Source organism: Phyllostomus discolor, chromosome 1 (genome assembly GCF_004126475.2).
Source record: "Phyllostomus discolor isolate MPI-MPIP mPhyDis1 chromosome 1, mPhyDis1.pri.v3, whole genome shotgun sequence".
NCBI classification, from domain to species: Eukaryota; Metazoa; Chordata; class Mammalia; order Chiroptera; family Phyllostomidae; genus Phyllostomus; species Phyllostomus discolor.
In genome coordinates, this window is record NC_040903.2 from 138846181 (window position 1) to 138867754 (window position 21574).

Genomic DNA, 21574 nt, shown 5'->3' on the forward strand with positions numbered 1-21574 from the left:
AGATAATACTTAATGAAAATCTTGGTTATTTATGAGAAATGAATGATGATAAATAATAGCAGATATTCTCTTTTTCTTTCACTTAGGCTAGAAGGGATATATTTGCAGGATTCAGTTAACCAAAACACACATCTTGATTGCTAGGGTAAAGCTCTCAGAACTCCTCCTACAAGAGGCACCGGGCTTCCCTTTCTAATGCTACTAAACCCCATACTACTCTAGAACTGTTGCTCTGGAAGGGGGTATGGCCCAGAATAAATCAAAGCCAGCATACAATGACAGGGAAAGATGGTTCTATGCCAGCAGCATTCCACCAAGGAAAAACTAAGCTTGCTCAAGCTTTATGTTGACATAGTGCCATGCACTTCAAGAGCAAAGTCTAATGCCACAGACCTAGTGTTCCTTTTTCTAACAAGGCAAAGGCCAAGAGGAACACTTTTCCACAAACCAGTGTGTGTAAGATAGTAAATGCAACAATAAGGCTAATTAACCCATTAAGGCACTTCAAGCCTGGGATGATTCAGTCAAACAGAAACAAATGATTTTTATTACTTTATTATTGTTTCTTCTTAATCCATGGAACTAGAGGGTGGGAAGTGGATAAAGAATTCTGACTTGGGACACATCTGAAGGAACTTAGGAACCCATCTAGTAGTTTAGAGTCTGGAGGATACTACAGAGAGAAGCATTTAAAAAAGAAACAAACAATAATGCTGGAGCAACTTTGTCGGGAGACAAATCATAAACACTTAGGGGGCTCCCACATGCCTTTCTGCCTGGATGCAGCTACTTTTCTTTGAGTTAAAGAACTAATATTTGGAAATCTCTGCTTGATAACAGCACACCGATGAATAATTGTCATTTGATGCAAGTAGGACGATCATGGTATCAATCTTCATTGTGCAAACCAGTGAGACATCTCTGAAAATAATGGGAAAAGGACAAGAAAATATATGATCAGTACAGAAAAGGCAAAACATTTTTAACAATGAAAAACAAAGATAAAAATGCTATAAAAATGAAAAGTTTTAAACTATGCTAATACTGAATTTGTAATTTTTTAAATTGTTGTAATATTATAGTATGTTGTTAAGTTTAGTAAGTTTTATTTTTATTAGTAGAAATAACTTCATTGATAATAAAATGAGGAAAATTTCATTAAAATAAGCATTGCCTTTGGTATTTTGTAAAACTTGAATACTCAAGCTACTTCAGCAAAGCAAAACACACACATATGAAAACTTGTGTATAGTTGAGTACATGCAAAGTTACCCTCCCCAAAGATGAGTAAAGAAATTAAGAGAATTTAAAAGAAAAAAACGCCAATAGAGTGATTTTTGAAAAAAAAATTGTTACAGATCCTAAAAATCTAATTAACTTACTCTATTCAGTTCTTAGCAACAGTAAAAGATAAGACATAACCCAGGCAATCAATGGGGTAACAGATGTTGCAGCCAGATAGCCCTCAGATAGTCCATGCAGCAATGTTTTCACTGATATGTACACTAGAGCAAGGGACATAAAGGAAAGAATAAATAAGTGGGACTTCATCAAAATAAAAAGCTTCGGCATGGCTAACGAAAACATCAGCAAAATGAAAAGTGAACCAACTGTATAGGAAAATGTATTTGCCAATGATACCTCAGACAAGAGTTTCATCTCCAAAACAGATAAAGAACTCACACAACTACACTCCAGGAAGACACACAATCCAATTAAGAAATGGGCAAAGGACCTGAATAGACACTTCTTCAAGGAGGATACACAGAGGTCCCAGAGGCATATAAAAGGATGCTCAGCATCACTAGCCATCAGGGAGATGCAAATTAAAACCACAATGAGATACCACTTCACACATGTCAGAATGGCCATTGTAAAAAAAAATCAACAAGTGATGGCAAGGTACTGGAGAAAAGGGAACCCTACTGTACTGTTGGTAGGAATGCAGAATGGTGCAGCCACTGTGGAAAACCGTTTGAAATTTCCTCAAAAAACTAAAAATAGAACTGCCTTTTGACTCAGCCATTCCACTGCTGAGATTATACCCTAAAAATCCTGAAATACCAATTCAAAAGAACCTATGCACCCCAATGTTCATAGCAGCACAATTTATAATAGCCAAGTGTTGGAAGCAACTTAAGTGTCCATCAGTAAATGAGTGAATCAAAAAAACATGGTACATTTACACAATGGAATACTATGCAGCAGAAAGAAAGAAGCAGCTCTTACCCTTTGCAACAGCATGGATGGAACTGGAGAGCATTATGCTAAGTGAAATAAGCCAGGTAGTGAAAGACAAATACCATATGATCTCACCTATAAGTGGAACCTAATCAACAAAACAAAGAAGCAAGCAAAATAGAACCAGAGATATTGAAATAAAGAACAAACTGACAGTAACTAGAAAGGTGGGAGGAGGGGGAAAATGGGGGAAAGAAGAAGAAGGGTCATCAAGAAACATATATAAAGGACCCATGGACAAAGCCAAAGGAGGTTGGATTGAGGGTGAGAAGTGGGAGTGAGTAGGGCAGGAGAGAGTGGCAGTGGGAAATGGAGACAACTATACTTGAAAAAGAAAAGACACAGCACACCTAACACATCAACTCTTACACTGTTTCACTTGATTCTGTTTAATAACAATCTTCTATAACCAACATCAAGCTGAAACTTATAACAGAGAGAAATAAGAACAAATATAAAATTCTAAAAGAAAACATTTGAAAGAAAACACTAAAGTGATATATAATAAGCCCTAGTGAGTTTGGCTCAGTTAGTTGGAGTGTTGTACCATAACTGAAAGGTTGAAGGTTTGATTCCTGGTCAGAGTAGGTAACCAGTCAATGTTCCTCTCTCACATTCATGTTCCCCTCCCTTCCTCTTTCTATAAAATCAATTTTTAAAAAGTCTTCAGGTAAGCACTAAAAAATATATATCTAATAAAACACCTAAAATAGATACTCTTTGGCAGAAATAATAAATAGGGAAAAATCAATCTAAATGAAAGCTTTATTGCATTTCCACTACTATTGAATAATAGCTGGAGGTACTCGTACAAAATCCGGGCTTTTTTGGACAATTACTTTTGGTTTGTGTTTCTTTCTAATATAGCTTAATAGTATATGCATAACAATGATAAGCCATCAAACTTTACTTAAGGCTCTTAAAGATTACTTTTGAGAAAGAAACTCAAACTCAATAATAATGTTGGAAGCAGCTTTTGTTTTTGAGAATAACAGTTCTATGTAGTTATATTCTGAGAGACAGGACTTGACTTTCAAGTCCTAAGATGTCATTGCATGATGCTCTACTTCAGTCATGTAACTGCAAATTGGATCCTGGTTTCCTTTTCTAAAAATGAGAAATCAGCAGGGATAAAGTACTAGCCATATTTATAATCTTTTCATTAAGTTTATGGGAAACATAGTACCTATGGTTCATTATTTGAGTTGGATATTCAGTTTGTCTTGTCTAAAATTAAATGGGCTAATACATAAAGATGAAAGCCCACTCAAGAACTTATATTTTTCAGTCATAAAAAGAAAATGCTCAGATCTGTCGTGGTTCATAGGTAGCACCTGTATTGCTTCCACACATCTGTAGCAACACAATATCAGCCAACTGTTAATCAAGGATCACTTCCCTTCAAAGTGGCTGATGATCCACTGTTAAAACAGCTTATAAAAATAACTTTGCCTCCAAAAATGGGCTTTAGGTTTTTCAGACACATCTCACCATTCCTGCTAGCTTAATGCATGTTAAAAAGTTAATTTCTCATTAATATTTAAGAAAGAAGTGTCTTCAGAACAAATTTTAAATGATCCATTACATTTTAGAAATAAAATATTATTGGCATTATTTTCATCTCAATTACAAGGAGTAATAATGTCCAAGATTGGCTTTTAAAACTGTTAATGAGCCCTGGCAATGTGAAAAAGATATGGATTAGGTAGATGTAATGAGATATGATTAAAGGGTGCAAGCACTGAAGGGTGTTGGAGAAATTCTTTTCAGAAAGAGTATAATTAGTGTCTGATAAAAGTACTTAGTTGATAAGATTTTTGAAGAAGAAAGGTTAAGATAAACACACACTTTATGACAAACCTGCTTAATTTTTCCCCTTTGGTTCTCCTACATACTCAATATTATGTTGAAGTTTCATACATAAATAACATTTGTCGAATATTTGATGCAATTCTACCAGACAATTAGAGTGTTTTAATTGCCAGACACAGAGAGCAGAAAATGTGTTGAAACATCTTATTCCATTTTCAGTGTACATTTCTTTGTTGATTTATGTAATGTAGCTAATAATATGCAACCTACCCTAGTTTTAAACAAACAAATGCACTTCTAAAAAACAAGCTTTTTCATAAGTTGCTAAGCAACTCCAAAGGCACATTTTATTAATTTAATAAATAGCATTTAGAAAACAAATCCTTAAGGAAAATTTCTAACTCCATTTTATAAAGACTACAAAATCCAAGCAGGTATCCTCCTGATTTTCCTGTTTCTAAGGCCTCAGGGCTAGGAAGATAACTGCCATTTTCTGAGCTTCATTTGACCCACTGAACATATAAAACATTTCTTCAGTTGAAATGTCACTATAATAGAAGTTAGGTTCATTGTACAGCTCTCCAGAGTAAGAGCTCATGCTTCATATCCATCACTGAAGGTTTTTCAGCCTAGGCCACTGTTGACATTTTGGACAGGAAAATTTGTTGTTGTGGGGGGGCTCTCCTATGCATCATAAGATGTTTAGCAATATCTATCTTTGGCTTCTACTAATTAGATGACAGTAGTAGCCCATAGTTACTACAAGGAAAAATGTCACCAGACATTGCCAAATGTCCCTGTTGGGTTTGGGGGTCAAAAATCACACCCAGTTCAGAACTTCTGTTACTGAATAACAGGTAAATATAAATAATGGTTAGATGACTAACTTTAAATCATTATCAGTCAACACAACATTCCCTACCACCACCAGCAATGAAGAATTGGGGTGGTACTGATTCCAGTTGGTACTGTGGCTTTGTTCTAGTCAAGGCTTATTACTGAGTTTATCATCTCAAAATAGTTTTCATTGTATAGTAATTGGAGAGAAAGGTCCTAATGATGGCTCTGCCTACAGCCACTCTTTAATAATATCCCATTCTAGAACTGCACCAAAATCTTTTTTTCTACTCTCTCTCCCTCAGTTTTCACTACACTCAGTTGCTGGCTAGAATTTTTTTAAATATAAATCTCAATTTTAACCATGCCATCCTCTGCATAGAGGATAGGTCTCTATCACTTCTACTATCACATACAATCTCCTCTTGTTCTTTAAGGTTTACTACAAATTACCACCAAACTTTATCTCATCAAACTTTTCATTCTCCATGTATGCAACTTTTAACTAGTCCCCCAACACAAACAGCTTGCTTATTCTAGTCTTCCTTTGGGACACATGAAGTACAAATTCATTTCCTCCATGCAAGTTTTCCTAATGAATCCTTCCTTTATTTCTTATCAGTATCATATCTCTTTTAAAAGAATGACATGACTGAAAATTAATATGTAAGACAATTATTTGCTGAATGTTTTCCATATGCCAAATACTGACTATAACTTAGTAGCTGTTTCTATCAATTTACATTTACATTATTTGTGCCCAAGTAGATTGTAAATTCCCAGAGGATATGAATGGAGCTTTTTTTGTATCCCTCTAATGCCTCTTCATAATGATGCTAACAAATATACTTTCAATTTAATTTGCAATTATAACCCTTCAAATTACCTTCATTGTTGTTACCTTATTGGTTATATATTTTCACTATGTCACAGACCACAAAAGTGGGACATTAAATGCTCCAGGGACTAGGCTATGAGTTATTCAACTAGTGCTCAATAGAATATGCATTTAATATATGTCGACTGATGGAATCTAGTCTCACAACTGTAAAATTTCTCTTTTGGTGTCAAAAAGTTCTGTGGCATTTAAAAACAAATGTTATTGTAAAGAACAAGAACAGCTGGATGATGCAGAAAATACAAAACAAGTGAGTTAAGGTTGACAAGAGTTAAACTATAACGTAGCTTGAAAGCAAAAGAAAAATCTCTTAGTTTCTGCCTCAAATTGGTTACAAGAGATTAACTTCATAAGGCCTTTACTTCTTATTGCAGAAAGTAAAACTTTAAAATGAAAGCAAAATGGAAAGGAAAAGCCACAGAAGAGTTGATAAACCACCAAATTCTAAAAATCACAGCATTTTACCCCATACAAAAGAAAAAAGTTCAAGAAAAAAGTATTCGACAACTCTGACATTTCCTCCCAGTTTGGGGGAGCCCCCAAGACATCAAAATGCTTGAAAAAATTACTAATTAGTTTCTCAACTAACTTCAACAGAACAGTAGTCAGAAGTCAGCTAATTTCTGAGGCTACCCACCAGCCCTAAGCACCAGGTGCCCGAAGAAGCAAACGTCATTTATTCAGTAATTCTTTCAACATTTATTGCATGCTAAGTGCAGACATCAGCCTAGCTCTGGGTGTGGGGGAGGGGAGATTAAAAAGATGTTGACGTGAATTTGTGCAGATCGCCCCCCTAAAAAATTATCTTCAATGTGCCTTAACTCTCATCTTCTGGGTCCGCTCCACTCCCTCCCCCAAACTCCAAAGTTTAAGGAAGGGAAGGCATTAAAAGAAATTCAAAATAAAGAGAAATAAAGGGAACGGATAAAGGTCCCAGCAGCCTCCTGAAAGGCAGAGTGCTTGCTCCTCAGTATCCCTCAGCCACCTGACTAGCGGAAGTGCCGGAGTCCATTGGGCGGAAGTGCTACGGCAGGTGAAGTTCAGTGTCTCCCAGAGCGGCCGGAAGTGGGCTCCTGAGTGCCCGGGAGGAAAGACCCTGGAAAAGGCTATACTCCAGAGCCAAAGCGGCCGAGCCTCCCTGGATTTGGGAGGCAGATTTTCTCTGCCCACAAGACCTTATCATATCACAGCAGACTTTCTGTAAAATAGGGATTTTTTAGCTTTAACGAATGTGACGATAGCCTGACGTGAGTTCTTCAGGGACAGGTCTGTGCTCCCATATACAGTGTTTTGCCAGGTGAATCTGCGCCCCCACACGCTTACCGGTGTCCCGGGAGCGAATGGACACCGGGCCCAAATCCCGCGGGTGGGTGGGGGTGGGGAGCGCCAACCTGTGGGTGCCGGCGGTGCCCCCTTCCCCAGGGGAAGACTAGGAGCGGGCAGCGGACGGCGTCAGGTGGAGGAGATGTTAGAAAGTGGGCCTTCTGATACCAGGGCTCCCAGGGCGGCGCTGCCCTGTATCTGAGCCAGGGGCTCTCCGTGAAGGCAGGGTGGCGCGGGAGACGATGCTGTTCCCGCGACCCTCCTTTCCGAGGCTGGCAGCCTCGAACGCGGTTGGAGAAGCTGGCACCTGACAGACCGGTGGGACAGAGCGGAAGCCCGGGCGGCGCCTTGTGAGCTGCCGAGGGGGGAAGGGAGGCGGGGGTGGGGGGTCATCACCGGCTCTTTTGAAATTAAATTATTAGGAATCAGGTTGCCTCCAGGGTTTTTATCCGGGTCTATAAACTCGGAGTTTGTTTCAGCTTGTCTACCCCTGCCCCAGGATTAATTCTGAAGCTCCAAGCTTGGCCTACAAATGCGGGAGCCGGACAAGCGGGAGCGCCCCTTCCCTCTCTTGATCTCTCCTTCTCCCTTTCTCTCCCCGGGTTACTCGCCCGGCCAGCACCCCACTCACTTCCTTGGACGATCTCAGGAGTCCCTTACATCTTCCACGAAAGATAGCGCTCCACTTCACTCGCTCATAACATTAGGTGACTAACTAAGTTACGTCAGAATAGGCGAGCTAGAGAGTTCCTTGCTGGGCTTCATAAAATTAAAATGTACTAGCCCTGTTTGTTCCCAAGGACGTGAGAGGGAAAGTGTTTGGACTCGACCCTGAAGGTCAGAAGATCTTCACATGTTTATAAGATCATTTTTAAGGTCTCTTCAACCTTTTCGTCCCTGGGAATTTGGTTGTGAGAGAGAATAGTTTTTGAGATTAATGTTCATCACATTAAACGTCTGACTCCTCACTCTCTACACGCCTCGAATGTCCAAAGATGGAATTGAAACTCTTGTTAATATCCAAAGGTCTAGTGACTCAGAGGAACCCTAACTCCCTTTCTCTTCACTGCCTTCCCCCTACTCTCTGGGAATGGGGAGAAATCCTGGGATCAGTGGCTGCAGAACTGAGGACCCTAACAACCTCTGATTATAGAGAGGGAGGAGGAATAGAGGGGAGAAATGGAAGGGGAAGAAAAAATATTTATGTTCATTTACACATTTCCTGTGCAGAACAAAAAAGTTCCACCATCAGCAAAAGAAGTCTCTTCCTCCAAAATAGCAGCCAAAGAGGGAAAATTAGAATATGCATAAATTCCTTCATTTTCATTCACACGGAGTGCGATTTCCGGCAGATTTGTATTTAAACTGCTCTATTAATCCCAATTTCTGAACATCATTTTACTTAGCATCTTACTAAAACGCACTTGAAGAGTATTGCTCTTCTCCCACTGCCATGTTTTGAAGCCTCCCTCTTTGCTATTCTCCAAGTGCCAATGAGAATTTTATTGAAAAGACTAACCTTATTTTTCTTGTCCATTGTTTTAAAAACTGAACTGATGCATTGGACTATAATACAAGCTGGTTGTTGCCTGTGAAACCATAACTGCAAATGAGAGCCTAGTGGAAAGGATACATTTCTTTTTTTGAAATGTGTACTTGAAAAAAGAATAAACCTGATAGGACCAATAGACTTTTGCAGCTCCTCTCATGGCATGGAATCCTTTCCTATTTCACACAATCATATCCTTTCACCATTAGCAATGCTTAGGATGCATGGACTTGTCTACCCCCAATCCTTCCTCTCCCCACTTTTGGAGCACGCAACTATATTCAAAGGAGTATGACCCTTAATAAATATTCAGAGTGTCAGTCCATTAAATCCCCTGCAGCCCATTTCTAAAATATTTGCTTTGCCACTTGTGCAAAAGATCTGCTGTATCTGCCTTGAAAATTTTTTGTTGGAAAAAAATGTTAGCATCATTTGAAGCCATTACCTTTCTGAAATATTATTGTTTAAGCTTGGTTTACCCACCTGTTTTTGAAACTGTGCATTTCCTTCATTTAATAGTAGGACATTAGTGCTTAAAAATGAAATGACTGCATCTTGGTTTACTAAAAGCATATGCAGATCTTATTTCTACTTACCCCTAAATTCCTTACTGTTGCACACCCCAAGATAGAAGTCTGTATTTGCTTCATAATAAAACCTAAACAAAATGTAGTGGTTTTGGCTTTCCTTCAGTGTTTACAGATCAAAATTAAACCCCAAGTTTTGGTGGCTAAAAAGTTAGAAATGCTAATATTTTTAGTCTTAGTTTCTATAAAAATAAACAAACATACGTATTTGAACTATATGCAGCATGATGTGTATATATATGCATTTAAATATCTGCTTTATGTTGGCTAAATATTTTTAACATAGTGGAATATAAAAGCCTATTAATTTTGTTAAATGGGTACATAAACTGAGTGCGCCTGGTATCTGCATGAATTCTACTACTTTGTGAAATAACTGCTTTTATTGTTTCTTTATTTTCTGTGAAATATTCCTATAGTATTAACTTGGTTTATTTTAGTTAGCCATGTCTCCAATGACTCAGGGGTTGTCAGTTATACATAATTAAAAACAAAATATTTGAAAGCAAATTCTTAAAAGTCATATTTGGGGGTTGTATATAACAGGATTGAGGGCCATTTTTTTACTGACAGTATTCATTTCTTTTAATTATCTTATTGAAATAAATGATAGTTTTCTCTTAATCAAAGAAACAATGTAAGCAAGTGAAAAACAATCACAATAATGTTTTTTCTTAAAGTATTATTTTATTAGAATTGGATTTTGTGTGGAAAGCTCCAATTTGAGTTCAAATTGATTGTTGTACTTTCAGAAGTGTTGAGATGAACTTAGTTATTAATTATTAGGAGTACAGGGAGAAAACCTGGGAGTGTGATTGAAAAGCAGAGCAATATATAGTTGCAGCCAAAGCCCTTTTCTCCCATTGCAGACTAAGCATCACCTCGGTGAATTAATCTAGAAGTGAAAGTTCCTCTCCTCGTTTTGGAAAATCGCTAGCGAAATAACTTTCTCATGAACTGGAATATTTTCATATTTCTCTTAAGTGAAAAGACTAGACTGAAATTAAGAAGAATTCTTCAGCCTCCCTTCTGTGAAAAGTGAAGAGGTGGATGCACTTATAACCAGCAGGGAAGTTGCATTCTTCTTTTCTCTCCTCCCTTTTTTCCTTCAATTACTGTTTGCTTTAGTTATGCATTGTGTGAGTGTGTGTTTGAAAACAATATCTAAAAAAAAAAAAAAAACATTTTCTAGAGAACAGAACAGGGCATTGGTAGTTATGCCTTCCTTTTTGTAACTTGTTTTTTAACAAGGCAAGCAGATCTTTTTTTTTTTTCATAAATTGTCAGTGATACATTAATTTCCAGGAATACAGAAGCAAAAACATTTAATGGCTATCCTTCCTTGCTCCCAAACTATCCTTCTATAGCTAGGGTTCTTTCCATTTGACCCTGGTCACTGGGCTGCCATGGAATTTCTAGCTCAACCTCTGTTCTCTCCTATAACTAGCCTCCCTCTCCTGACCAGCTTTCTTTCCCCTCCACAAATGAAGGCAGTTCTCAAACAACCTGCTTTAATTCCAATATCTCCCTGACAAATATTGAGTCTAATTCCCTCCCACGTGCTTTTCTTTTTCCTTTTTCTTTGGAGTGGGGGGATACTGGGGGGCTCAGAATATTGGACTGAGAGGAGAGTTAGGTTCCTACAGATACAGACAGACTCACTGGCAGATTCATTCCAGCCTAGCCTCAGGAACTGGTGGCTGTTTCACACCTAGACAGATAAACCTTGTTAGATTTACAACTGACAAAAACACCTCTGCCTCTTCTATAGATGAGTTTAGCTTTATTAGCTAGATCACTACCAGTTACATCTTCAACCTGGCCTCCTCCTACCACTTCTATTCTCCTCACGTACTGCCCCCTTTCCAACCCTCCATCCTTAAAGAAATATAAAAAAAAAAAATGTCCAGAGGGACCTAATTCTTAATTTTTGTGTCTTGCCCTATGGGTTGAGTTCCTCAGGGCCACTCTTTGGACTCACAGAAACCTCATAACTGAAGTACTTTACCCATCTCAGACTCCTTGGCTCTGATAACATGATCCCAAATATGACAAGTTGCTCATTCACCAACAGAACTCCTGCCAAAGGAACCAGGTCCTTTTACCTAATAATCCCTTCACATGTCTGCCTCTGCTCCCAGTCTCCCTCAAGAGTTTATTTACTTCTGAATGGTGTCCAAGAGGAACATGCCCATATCAATGAATACAAGTGGGTAAAAAAAGTACCTAGTGCCATTAAAAAGCCCTACTATATTAAACCAAGGGAGTTTCTATTAGAATACTTGAATTGGGCCAGAACAGATCATCCATCTAACCAGTGAAACAAGAAATTAGAGGAATGCCCAAGTGCAGCTGTGAAACACAAGTTTCCTCTTCATCCTGTCAGCCAGATAAATTATTTTAAAATTGTTTCTGCTATTATTGTTTGCATTATTAACATTTTATTTTTGTCATTATTTCTGCGGATTTTATTTTATTTGTGTTGTTATTGCATCTATTATACTATTCAATACAAGTTTAGGAACATTAGTCAGATTAATTAGTTTATTGCTAATTTAAAGCTGAAAACTAGTAATTAAGCCAAAAACTAAAAATGATCAAGGATGATTCATACCCATGTAGGATTTGGGAGGAAGAGAAACTAAATTTTGGATATAAAATTTGGCAGCTATGAAGTAAACAGGACTTGGGGATCAGAAATATGATACTTGAAATATTCTTACTCAGCTTCTCCCTTCCTCCAAATTCAGCTAACATCATTTTGTGATTTGCTTTGTAGAGAAAAAATACTTGTTTTTGTTGACAGAGAACAAAGACCCCATGCTTGTTCTTCATGTGATTTGCATTTGCATGTGGATTCCCTCTGCTTAGGACCATCTAAATATCTAAGATCACTCCCCTCCACGTTTGCTTCCTTCATCTACTTATCTTGTTATGTACCTCACTGAAGATGGTGTATCATTTAAGACAGGTGTACAATTCCAGTCCTCTCCACAGACAGATTCCATGGAATATAAATTCAGTATTTCAATTCTCTCCACAACAAGCTCCCTGCTCTTTCAAATATAATTAATGTTTTGGTGGTGATACACACACACACACACACACACACACACAAACAGATGCACCCTCTAGCTTTGCTATTTGTGTATCTAAAACAGAAATAGATGTGGCTCTTTCACTGACTCCTAAAATTCATCAGCTCAGCCCAAAGAGAAGAACTCCGTTTAAGGAATAACTGCATGGTCTGATGTGTGCCCCAAAATATTTAAAACAATAAAAGTGCAAACCTCTACTTTTTGATAGTCATTTTGTCAAACTTCCTAGAAAATACTTTTTGATAGTCATTTTTGTCAAACTTCCTAGAACATAAAGGCTACTCTGAATTGATACTCTGATAAAGGCATTCACTAGATAATAGTTAAACAAAAACCACCATCCTAAACTGCTGATTGTCTTTTCAAAGTTTTAATGATGAAAACTGACTTTCCATTTTATCCAGTTAGGGCTAAACTGACACAAATGTATAAAAACTAGCAACCATAATAACAAAACTATGACTTCCATAAGAAACTGCTTCCTCAGTCAAATACTTCAGTTATGTTTTAGGCAGATTCAGTCATGTAATTGCAATTGGTTGTATATTGACATTCATATGTAAAATAGATGGTCAAAGAGACTGACATATATACAGATGAAAATATGACCAATAGGAGCTGAGTGATCAAATGCTGCTGAGCTTCCATACTAAAGTGTACCCTATACCTAATATTTCATTTCTATAAGCAGATTATAATTACTAGAGGACAAATAACCTTCAGGCTGTAGAACATAATATGTTTTCAGTTTTTAATAAAGTAAAATATGTATTCTATAATAATACAATAGAAACATAAACCTTAATTTTCTAAATTGTTTATAGGTTAAAGAAGCTAGTTAGTTGGAACTAATACACCGATTTCCAAGCATTTTGGCTATTTTGTTTGAGTTATGAATGTACAGAAGGGATATGTAGAAGGGATTTTTTAAAAAATCTTTTGGGGTTTTATTATGCTTGTATGTGTTTTTTTGATGTTTGGAATTGTGAAAGTTTTTTTTTTAATCAATGAGGAAAGTAGCACGAGTGGCTGTGTCCAAGTAGCTCTCTTAACTGGATGGGAGAGCAATGTTTCCCTGGTATAGTTGTGCAAAAGAGGGGGGAAGACAGTGTGATTTCTAAAGAACTCACTGGTGTTTGTGCTTTTTGTTCTTGTTTTAGATTGGTCCATCAGGGTTCCTTTCCCATTACTTTCCTCCAAACTGTTTTTCTTGAAAGCATAAATGTGGGAACTACCTATCCTTTTATCCTCTCACAAGCTAACATAAACAACAAATTTCAGTTAAATTTTCCATAGAAAATATCCTTACAGGTTCAGAGATTGTATTAGTACAGGACCAAATTACCAATCCTGGTTGATTAGATATAGTTAACATGATATTTGTCACTAATGAACTATATAAAATAAAGGTAAGATTTTTACAATATGGGTCAGCAATTATATATGAGCTATCAAAAAGAAATTCTCAGACTTTTTATATTTGTTCTGATTTCATCCTTGTTTTTCTCTCGATTGTTCTTGAAGCAGTAATACCACTACTTCTGTGGTTCTCAAATGAGGTTCTGTTTGGCTCAGATTAGTATTAGAGAAGATCACATATACAGTTGGAAAATATTGTGTGTGTTTTTTTAATGAGAAAGATTGGACTCCCAAATGTCAGATCTGTGGTTCTCCAACAGGCAATGGAAATGGAGCTGACATCACTTTGCACTTTAACAATCGGATTTGGTCAGGATACAAGTTGTTTGTTTAACCCGACAGCTCTGTGCACCCCATCGCACGCTTTGCACACTCATTAAAACGATTATTCACGACCTGTCGAGTGTTTTTGGGTTCATTCACAGGAAAGGCTTGGAGCGAGCAAGAGCAATTCAAGTCAACACTGTCCACTACTCAGATGCACGTGAAGACGAGCTAGTGCATGCATAAAAAGACGGAGGGGTGGGTGAGCATACCCCAGCTATAAGTCCTGTTTATCAGATGCTCTGGAATTTCAGTCTCCAAAGAATGCCAAGAGTGCTTGGTCCTGAAGAGCTATGTTCCTGTGTTAACTTCAAGGGCTTGGCACAGGAAAAAAATAAACCAAATTAACAAACTCTAAGCTCTCCCTCTGCTTCTTCATTCAACCTCTGCAAAGCTTGAGGCTTGGCCACCTTCTGCCTGCAGCCCTGAGACTGGGAGGCTTCAGTAAGGGTGCTGAAGTTCAGTAATTTCAGGAAAATGTGCCAGGGTGAAGGGATTCCTTTTCTATCTCCCAAGACACTTTGGTCCTCAAGGAAGAATTTGGTTAATTTTCCTCCTTATATTTCTCACAGATACTGGAGGGGGTTTGAGAGCTCAAGAGATAAAGAATGGGGCTGTGAACCATATTTGGTAGATGTATTCCAAACTATTAGCAAAGAAAGATTCATCCTCCAAGCAGGAAGAAAAGCCCTGTAATATGAGGAATAAATAGCCCTCGATAAATTAAGCTACTTTTTCATCTTTCAACATTTTGTAATGACAATAAGAGAAGCATGAACTCTAACACATTGCTCTTCCACTATTGCTTTATACATGTAGGACACACCCTGTGGTCTTTAGTGCTATATTTGTTTAAATGAGCCCTGATATATAACATTCATATGTGAGCTATTATATACAGAGAACTCATATGAGTTCAAGAGAAATAGTTATCTTTTTATAAGATATAATGGTACACATACACTAAATAATAGAATAGATTAGCGTATGTATTTAATATGTACTGAAGAACTCTGGGATATCCTGTGCAGCATAGGTACCTCTGGCATAACTTAGGTGTTTTTAGAATAACATAATTTCTGTATTCAAATCCTGCTGCTCCTTGATTTTTCATCTACAACATTAGTAAACCCAGCGGCCACCTTATTGTTATAAGGGTAACCTAGTCATGCCAACAGAAAAAACAAAAAGGCTTATTCATCAGTTTCATTTTATCATATTTGACACCATAAAATTATCTTTTTCTATTTATTGAAACATATCAATACAATATGTGAAAAGAAGAATGGAAGTTTTCAAGTAGCATTAAGTTTTAATCAAAAATAGTTTCCTAATTGCTAAAAAGCAAATATGAATAAATAATTTCATAAACTCTTTGGGTTACCATAACTCACTATCACATTTACTTAAAATTGATTTATCAAGTATGTTTCCTATATAAGCACTTTCATTAAAACCAACCTGTGATAATAATCAAGAAGCAGATGCTGAAATATGTACGTAAATAAACAAAAGCCTCTGCATAAATAAACACAAATCAATGCAGTAATAGACAACACTATCGATGCAGGAATGATCGATTTTAGTCTTCCACCCCGCAGTAAGCTCAAAATGTATAATTAAAACTATATTTTTAAATCTACTAATACTACTACTGGAATAAATAATAAACAAGCCCTGCTGCCAGAACTACCTGATTCTTCATTCGATCTAAAGTACTTTTGATGGGGTGGGAGGAGTACACTACTTTTTCTAAGAAAGCTTGCCAACTTTAAAACTACATCCCTAATTATAAAAATTATAAAAGTATTAAATAATAAAATTACCACCTTATTCTTGTTTTAAATTTTTCAACTTTCATCATAGCCTCTAATTATTCATTCAGCTCTTTTTAATAGAAAAACACAATAGTACTCATTATGTTTAAAGATTTTTGAACTACCCGTAGTACCTTTAGGTTTAAAGATTCTTTGGGCTTTTGTTAAAACAAACGAGAAAAATGTCATTTTCTTTATATACCCTGGAAGCTCTCATGCCTATGCTTGCATATGCAAGCAATCTGAAACAAGGGGGGTGGGTGGCGGGGAGCATCTGCACTATTCCAAAATTGTCTCATATAATGATTGCAAAACAAACAAGTGTCTGACTCAAAGAAATAAATATACTTTGGATTTCTAGAAATTCATATATCTAAAACATTTTAGATTTTGCTTAAAGTTAAATTTCCTTTTTTGAGAATATCCCTGGATGACAGAATTAATTTTGATTAGCAAGCACCGGTATATAATAAGTTTGAGCATTTAGGTTTTATAGAGTAATGAAAATACAGTGTTCACATTTTTTCTTAATCAACAAAGATGCTTATTTACATTCATCCTTGAATTAGTGTGGTCCTTCTAAAGTACAGTCCTCTAAAAGAATTTATTTATAAAATATAGCTTCTTTGAAAGTGATTTCTCTTAAACAGTATTACCAGCACATAAATATTGATTTTTATTATCTTCCCACTTTTATGTAACCAAGCATTCTATTTGATTCCTCTCCTTCCCATCTAGGAAAAAGAATTTAGGGACAACTGGACCCAAAGGGAAAATATCATCGGTTATAGTTGAGGGCTAATTTAACAGATAATTTAACTTCAAACAACAATGATCAGGTCACTATTTCAGAGAAGTGGAAAAATGAAGAACTGAGAGACAACTCTCCCCCACTAACGCCACTACAGTTTTTATTCTTCCTGATCAATCAGTGGAATCAAACACACCTGACCATACAGACCTGAGGAAAATGTTTGCATTATAAGAACATTCTGATTTAAAGAATGAGACTGGGAAAGAGGGAATAAAACTGAAAACATGACTGGATTCTGGGAGTGTTACTTGGGTAAGCAAATTAAACCAAGGCGAAAATGATTATCCAAATATGTCTGGCAACTGTACACTCATTTCATTTGGATAGGAACTTCCAAATCTCACAACATGCTATGTGCGTTCCTCCCGTGCAGCTCTTCCAAAAGGCCAAGTACCATGGAAGAGGATAATACATGTCAGGCAACAGACCATGGAAAGGAACTGGGGCATTTTATCTCCCCTTCCACTCCCACAAAAATAATTTTGAGAGTTATTTGTTACTTTAAATGCCTTTTATGATTACAATTTCAAAATTTCTGCCTACCTCAGATTTGACAGAAGTCCAGGTAAAGATGATGTTGAAGCATGGAAATTGGGTCTTAGGGGGATGGAAGAACAATCGGAAGTAGATGAACTCTGTTCTGCATTGTCCTTTCCTTCCCCTAGTATTGCCAAGTCTGAAGACCACCGCCTGATAATCTCCCACACAGGCAGGGATGCTCTGCCCACCCAAACCTCTGCCTCCCTCTCCCCAACACAGGGCTTCCCTTAGTGCGAAGGGAGTTTCCACCCCAAGGGTACCTCTTTTCTGTAAAAACCCTTCACCTTTGCCCACAGACTTGAGCGGAAAAGGAAAAAAGATGTCTATTACAGAGAAAACAGTTTTATCAACTAGCGGATAAGTGCTGAGATCTGAAACAGCACAAGGTAAACAAAAGAAACAACTTTTAGAGAGAAAGAGAAGGAGGGGGAGAACATAGGAGAATAAGAAGAAAAGAGAAAGGTGGGGAAGTGCGCCAGCCAGGCTTCTGGAGTCAATTTTCCTGGCATCAGCCAGTGTGAGCTACAGAACGCAAAGCTGTTTGTCCTGGGCAAGAGCGCCCTCACCTTGCTGCTCCCTGAGCAGCGCTCGGCTTCCCCCAGTCCAGAACCTGCGGCTTTGTCCGGAGAGCACCTCTCCTCCCCGGCTGCACTCTGACAACCGCCTCGCATCAGCAGTCTAAGTCACTTTGCCTGATTCCACACCCCGAGAAAACAAAGTGGCTGGCTCCCAGCAGATACCAATTCCCACCATCATGCCCCTCTCCAACTTTACCCAGGAGCCCTGTAGATTCGGGGAAGGGTAATAGGAAACCGCAGTGAAGGCCCGAAATTCGCTTCTGGCCGAGCCAACTGGTGTCTGGGGCGCTCGTAGCCACTCTCGGGACCGCCAGGCTCTGTGCTTACCCCGCTGTCCCCTAAGTGTGCATTAAGAATCAATTAATTTGCCTGAGATTCCCAAAGCCGGGAACTGGGATATTCCCAGCAGGGACAAAGTCAAGCCCAGAACGGTGCTCATTTCCCTAGTCCTTTGAACAGGCAGAGAAGAAGCCTCCCACCCAGGCCGGTTCCTGGCTCCTTAGGTTCCTTGCCGCACTCTACCTGGGGCAGTTCGGCAAATCAGAGGCATCCCGCTGCCTGACCCAGACCGTGGAGCCCAGGGCTGAGGTGGCCAGCTCGGGGCGAGGGAGATGGTAATGTTAGTGTGAAAGCGGGGAGGAGGAGCCTTCTACCCACGCCCCCCCCCCAAAAAAAAGAAAAAGAACTTTGGCAGGAGACAAGTCCTTGGCTCTAGAGCAAAGAGCTGTGTTTCCAACAGGGCGAGCAAGTATCTACAGGTTTAAAACGTTAAGAAAGTCCAGTTAGGATATTCTCCCAGTTGCGGTTAAATTCAGAAGTCATATTTCCACGAAACAAATTACTTTGCACTTCAGGACCTATTTCAGCCCCCCACTAACCTTTTCCACATAAATTCACCTGGTTTCTCTTCATTTCTCCTTCTATGTCCCCTTGGCCATGACTACATCCACTTTACTTAGGGATGCAGTGTGACTTTCTGCTGACTTGGGAAATGCATGTATCTCTCAGCTACTTCCATGATAGCACACTCCGCTAAGGAAATAATAAAAAAAATAAAAAAAAAAAAGAAGGAAAGGAAAGTAATAGAAAAGGAAAAGAAAATAAAAAGAGAGAAGAGAAAGAAGAGAAGAGAAGAGAAGAGAAGAGAAGAGAGAAGAGAAGAGAAGAGAAGAGAAGAGAAGAGAGAGAAGAGAAGAGAAGAGAAGAGAAGAGAAGAGAAGAGAAGAGCACTTTAGACCTGGATCTCAAAATCATGGTTTAAGCCTCAGTCACAAGCAGTCAGGCATAGCCCCTCCTCCACTTCGAAAATCACTTTCACTTACCAATGTCGGAGTAAGAGCGCTCCCAGACCACAAGTCTTTTTCTTCGGCATCCTTGAGACAACCTCAGGCAGAGTCTTGGGTGGAGGAAAAAAACACACAAATCGGAAGGGAGAAAATAGACTCAAAACATAACAGTACATCACATATTACCCGGAGCTACCTTGGCCTACATCCTCAGGACAAGGTCCCAGTGAATGGCCGCTACAGTGGGGAAAAGGTCGGTTTGGGGGCGGAAAACTAAGAGGTGGATTATTTTAACTGCTGGTGGTTGAGGGGAGGCGAGGCCCTGAAAAGGGGCTGGGGAGAATGATTGGGATTAGAAAAGAGAAACTTAAAAGAAAAAAAAAGGCATGCCAAAAAAAATCGAGAATGAAGTACTGTGAAAGATAATGTCTTTGAACTCTTACAGGTAGGTGGCTCTTAGAATGCAGATGCGCTTGTATGCTGCCTGAGAGGAGAATCTAGATGACCCCTATTCTTTCCGTATCTTCAGGATCTGGCCTCAAGTAGGAAAAAAAAAAGAGGGTAGAATTTTAATTCAAGTTTCACCTACCCTGCTTATTGGAATGGTTGCGCAGATTTTCATGTTGGAGAGTTCCATCTGTCTGGCAGAAGCTGAAGTGGTGTTGGGGGCAGGTTATCTGGTGAAGTAGGAATGTACAGGAACCCCGCCCTCTAGGCACAGTTACACAACCCCAGCAACCCGTCTCAGCGGCTCCAAAACCTCTAATGATCTTCACCTTCACCCTTTGTTAGCCTATTTCTCCAACAGGCATTTAGTCCCAGGCACGACCAGACACATTAGCTATTCATAAAATTAATATCTCAAAAGCAAAATTACTTCATGCAAATTCCTCAACAATGTTGTAGACAATACAATTTTTAGAAACCAGTCATATATTTAGAGTTCTAAATATATTCAATTTATCCATCTATTTGGGTAAAATGTCCAACTTAAATATATATAATACACTACATTATTTTCCTCTACCCTTAATTTTATGTAAGTCATAGAAACCACATGAAGACTTCCATGATCATAAAGGTATTTGTATTAAATCTTGTTGGTTCTGGACTTCATATTCAATTGATTTCTAATTTTGTATCAAGTTGAAAAAACATATTTGAAAGAACATCTTCCTGCTCTACCTAAATCATTTTTGCAATGTTTTATGTCTAATAACTTGTATTAACTTTATACTAGATAAATTCAAATAAAATTCTTTAAATCTGGAAATAAACTATAATTTGGGATTTTAAGTTATAAATTATGATCATTCTCAGTTCCAAAATCTCAAAAAGAGCAACTTTGATCTCATTAAAAAAGTTATAAGTATGAAAGAGGAAACACTTCAAAAAGTTTTGAAGTGTTTTTCTGGCATAATCTAATTTTAACTGGCAAAGGTTGGTGACAATAAATATCAAATACAATATTACAACCAATTTGATGCAAAATCTATTAAATGCCATGCTAGACTGTCATGCTTTTTGAAAAAAGATAATTTGAAGGATGATAGGACAGATTGAGGTACATGAAATCTTCATATTAGGCTGCAGGAGGCCTTCACAAATTTCTCTCTCTCTGTCCCCCTTTGTATCTAGTAAGCCTATTAAACAAAAGCTATTTTTTACTTCTAATCACATCCATTATATATGTAACTTGGACAAGTTTCCAAGCAGAATTTTTACTCCAGTTCTTAGTTCCTATGAATTTAAATAAGCCAGGTTTGAGCTTGACTTCCAACTATGACATTTGCCATTGAAATTTGATTTCTCCATCATGCAAATAAACACTTATCAAAAATAATGTTAAATATAGCTATTTAATATAGCCAAAACATACTCAAGGGAGAAATATTCCTTTCACATCTATGTCCTTTTAATGCAGTATAAGAGTTCAACTTTCTTTTCAACTTTTGATTTGGAAAAGGCTATATTTTTATGTGCCAGTACATTCTCATTCCACAAATAAAATCCAAGATAAAAGCAAACAGCACATCATCACCTTTTTCAGTCTAAACACATGCTTTTCTTTGAACTGTTTTTGTTCACAAATATTTTAGTGGGTATCTCCTTTGCCTAATCTGATTCAGTAAACTCTCATGATTTTTAGTATCAGCCATAAATTTGGCTTCTAAAACAATTTATTTGTGGAATTTTCTTTCATGCTTCATTCTAAAGAACTGTTAAATTTCAACGACTGCTCTCATATGAAGAAAATAAAATCATGTCCAGTCTGCTTAAAGGAGGTAAATAAACTGTCTTAGTATATTTGGTTCCAACTCTTTCAATATTCCTGGACCTTATCTTTCTGTCTTAGATTTCTCTCTCTTCTCTCTCTCTCTCCCCTCTTTTTCTCATTCTTTCTTTCTTTTTGGTAGTAGATTTTTTAAAAATATCCCTTTTTCCCTTTCC

At 37.8% G+C, this 21574-nt stretch overlaps 1 long non-coding RNA gene across 1 annotated transcript; it reads right to left on the minus strand.

Moving 5' to 3' along the window:
• Window positions 1-548: 548 nt before the first annotated feature.
• Window positions 549-20006, minus strand: LOC118501386. Its single transcript, XR_004904029.1, has 3 exons — window positions 19713-20006; window positions 19160-19233; window positions 549-921 (listed from the first exon to the last, which is right to left on the minus strand). It is a non-coding gene; the product is annotated as an uncharacterized LOC118501386 (long non-coding RNA).
• Window positions 20007-21574: the final 1568 nt, after the last annotated feature.